Genomic DNA, 4,547 nt, shown 5'->3' on the forward strand with positions numbered 1-4,547 from the left:
CTAAACAAAATCAAAATCTATTTCTCATTAACATGGAAAATTGTTGGGGTTTGGTAGGCTTACCTGGGAGTTTACCCTTCAAGTGATAGCTCATCATTGCCATAAGAGAGAATATCATGAACAACTTACTTGAGTTAATTGTGTATCAAAAAGGTTATTTCCCCAAAGTTTTGTAAAAAACATGTTGTGATTATTAAAATAAACTACTATGGGGCGCCTGGGTGGCTCAGTGGGTTAAGCCTCTGCCTTCGGCTCAGGTCATGATCTCAGGGTCCTGGGATCGAGGCCCGCATCGGGCTCTCTGCTCAGCAGGGAGTCCGCTTCTCACTCTCTCTGCCTGCCTCTCTGCCTACTTGTGATCTCTCTCTCTCTATTTCAAATAAATAAATAAAAATCTTAAAAAAAAATAAAATAAAAATAAAATAAACTACTATGGATTTTATATCCTGGAAAGGCTTAAGATATTAAAAACCATAATTTACAGAAAACAAAGGTATGATACCAAAATCATAGTTATCTATAGGTAAATTAATTAAATTATTATGATTTAGTTGAAGAAAATATATTGCTTTCAATAAGCATAAAAATTCATTTAAAATGTCCAAGAACTTTTTTCTAAATTTTTCTAACTCTAGAAAAAGGTTTCTCAAACATTGTTATTATTTTATTTTGAGTAAAGTAAATGCAAAGTTACTTTATTTCACATAGTTGTTTGAACAACTGGGTAAACACTGATATATGCTTTCCTTTTCCTTTTACTTCCAGTCAACCAGAAAGTTAGAAGCAATCATTTAATGAGAACATTATCCACTAAGCCCTTTAGGCTCACACTGGTTACCTTTGTATCAGCTTTAAACTTTAGTTCATTTTTTGGCCATCTCATCTCCCATGGGCTATAACTTCCAGCCCATTATGAAGATTGCTTCTGCCCTTGCTGATCTTACACTCATTTATGTTATCCATGATTCAGCTTGACTTAATTTTGCTAGCAAAATTTTCCTTGCAAGGAAACATTTGTAACGAAGGTCCAAATACATATATTTTGTGAAAGGAATACAATCCATTTATGAATAAATGAATTTCAATATTAAGAGATTGCCCTACATAAGAAAATTAAAAGTATGAAACTGTGTGCCTGAATAAAATATTTGAAAGTTGAGAGACCGTTCAGTAATCAATGTATTCATTTCTCACACTTCATCACTGTGAGAGTCAGAACGATTGATTCAACCTAGGAAAAATGTTCATAGGTTTCCAGAAATTTGCCTTCAACTCATTCTACTCCCTACTTTGTGAATGAACATTGTTAAAAACTCCTGGGCTCAACAAAATACTAGCCAATCGGATTCAACAGTACATTAAAAAGATTATTCACCAAGACCAAGTGGGATTTATTCCAGGGCTGCAAGGTTGGTTCAACATCCGCAAATCAGTCAATGTGATACAACACATCAATAAAAGTAAGAACAAGAACCATATGATACTCTCAATAGATGCTGAAAAAGCATTTGACAAAGTACAACATCCCTTCCTGATCAAAACTCTTCAAAGTGTAGGGATAGAGGGCACATACCTCAATATCATCAAAGCCATCTATGAAAAACCCACCGCAAATATCATTCTCAATGGAGAAAAACTGAAAGCTTTTCCGCTAAGGTCAGGAACACGGCAGGGATGTCCATTATCACCACTGCTATTCAACATCGTACTAGAGGTCCTAGCCTCAGCAATCAGACAACAAAAGGAAATTAAAGGCATCCAAATCGGCAAAGAAGAAGTCAAATTATCACTCTTCGCAGATGATATGATACTATATGTGGAAAACCCAAAAGACTCCACTCCAAAACTGCTAGAACTTATACAGGAATTCAGTAAAGTGTCAGGATATAAAATCAATGCACAGAAATCAGTTGCATTTCTCTACACCAACAGCAAGACAGAAGAAAGAGATATTAAGGAGTCAATCCCATTTACAATTGCATCCAAAACCATAAGATACCTAGGAATAAACCTAACCAAAGAGACACAGAATCTATACTCAGAAAACTATAAAGTACTCATGAAAGAAATTGAGGAAGACACAAAGAAATGGAAAAATGTTCCATGCTCCTGGATTGGAAGAATAAATATTGTGAAAATGTCTATGCTACCTAAAGCAATCTACACATTTAATGCAATTCCTATCAAAGTACCATCCATCTTTTTCAAAGAAATGGAACAAATAATTCTAAAATTTATATGGAACCAGAAAAGACCTCGAATAGCCAAAGGGATATTGAAAAAGAAAGCCAACGTTGGTGGCATCACAATTCCGGACTTCAAGCTCTATTACAAAGCTGTCATCATCAAGACAGCATGGTACTGGCACAAAAACAGACACATAGATCAATGGAACAGAATAGAGAGCCCAGAAATAGACCCTCAACTCTATGGTCAACTAATCTTCGACAAAGCAGGAAAGAATGTCCAATGGAAAAAAGACAGCCTTTTCAATAAATGGTGCTGGGAAAATTGGACAGCCACATGCAGAAAAATGAAATTGGACCATTTCCTTACACCACACACAAAAATAGACTCAAAATGGATGAAGGACCTCAATGTACGAAAGGAATCCATCAAAATCCTTGAGGAGAACACGGGCAGCAACCTCTTCGACCTCTGCCGCAGCAACATCTTCCTAGGAACAACGCAAAAGGCAAGGGAAGCAAGGGAAAAAATGAACTACTGGGATTTCATCAAGATCAAAAGCTTTTGCACAGCAAAGGAAACAGTTAACAAAATCAAAAGACAACTGACAGAATGGGAGAAGATATTTGCAAACGACATATCAGATAAAGGACTAGTGTCCAGAATCTATAAAGAACTTAGCAAACTCAACACCCAAAGAACAAATAATCCAATCAAGAAATGGGCAGAAGACATGAACAGACATTTCTGCAAAGAAGACATCCAGATGGCCAACAGACACATGAAAAAGTGCTCCATATCACTTGGCATCAGGGAAATACAAATCAAAACCACAATGAGATATCACCTCACACCAGTCAGAATGGCTAAAATCAACAAGTCAGGAAATGACAGATGCTGGCGAGGATGCGGAGAAAGGGGAACCCTCCTACACTGTTGGTGGGAATGCAAGCTGGTACAGCCACTCTGGAAAACAGCATGGAGGTTCCTCAAAATGTTGAAAATAGAACTGCCCTATGACCCAGCAATTGCACTATTGGGTATTTACCCTAAAGATACAAATGTAGTGATCCAAAGGGACACATGCACCCGAATGTTTATAGCAGCAATGTCCACAATAGCCAAACTATGGAAAGAACCTAGATGTCCATCAACAGATGAATGGATCAAGAAGATGTGGTATATATACACAATGGAATACTATGCAGCCATCAAAAGAAATGAAATCTTGCCATTTGCAACAACATGGATGGAACTAGAGCGTATCATGCTTAGCGAAATAAGTCAAGCAGAGAAAGACAACTATCATATGATCTCCCTGATATGAGGAAGTGGTGATGCAACATGGAGGCTTAAGTGGGTAGAAGAATAAATGAAACAAGATGGGATTGGGAGGGAGACAAACCATAAGTGACTCTTAATCTCACAAAACAAACTGAGGGTTGCCGGGGGGAGGGGGTTGGGGAGAAGGGGGTGGGATTATGGACATTGGGGAGGGTATGTGATTTGGTGAGTGCTGTGAAGTGTGTAAACCTGGTGATTCACAGACCTGGGGATAAAAATATATGTATATAAAAAATATATGTTTATAAAAAATAAAAAAAAAAAAAAAAAAAAAAACTCCTGGGGATGAGAAGACTATACTGAAATGAAATTTTATCAATAGCGGCAAAAGAGAAAGGAAGGTTAAATGACCATACAATACAAGTAGATCAGATGGTGACTTGGGCAACAGCAACTTGGATTATTTTCTATTGTTTGAATCCAAGACTCAATTTCATAAAAGATAATAGAGCAATGTCTTGATTCAGTATTTTTGTTGTTGTTGTTCTGGGTTACTCTGATTTCATTAACATGTCACAAAGAAGAATCTGATAATCAGTTAAATAATGAAAAATAGGAGACTCTTAAAGCAAACACATTAGCATGACAGCGCAGCATGTCAGAAAACACTCAGATAAGTATTTCAGCATATTTTTTCTTCTGTGAATGAAAAAGATAACAGACTGTTTACAGGTTAATTTTTTCTCATCAACAAATACCGATGGGACACCTATAGTGTCCTTTTCACTTTTCAAAGTGAACTTTTCAAAGGGAAGTCTATAGCCTAGAGTATAAGGAAAATCATCTTCAAACTGAAAGAACAGAGCAAGCATAGTTAAAGAGGAATTCAGGCACAAAGAGAGTGGTTAATGAAAGAGTACCTATCTGAGCCAAAATATTTCAAATTTTAGACCTTGATTTGTTAAATGTCAGTGTATTAAAAGCACTGACAAATACAACACAATCCCAAAGCTTCTATCTGTATTCCTCAGTGGATCAGACAATGTGAGAGATGTGTATAGTGAACAGAAATTGAA

Source organism: Mustela lutreola, chromosome 13 (assembly GCF_030435805.1).
Source record: "Mustela lutreola isolate mMusLut2 chromosome 13, mMusLut2.pri, whole genome shotgun sequence".
In the NCBI taxonomy this organism is placed as follows: Eukaryota; Metazoa; Chordata; class Mammalia; order Carnivora; family Mustelidae; genus Mustela; species Mustela lutreola.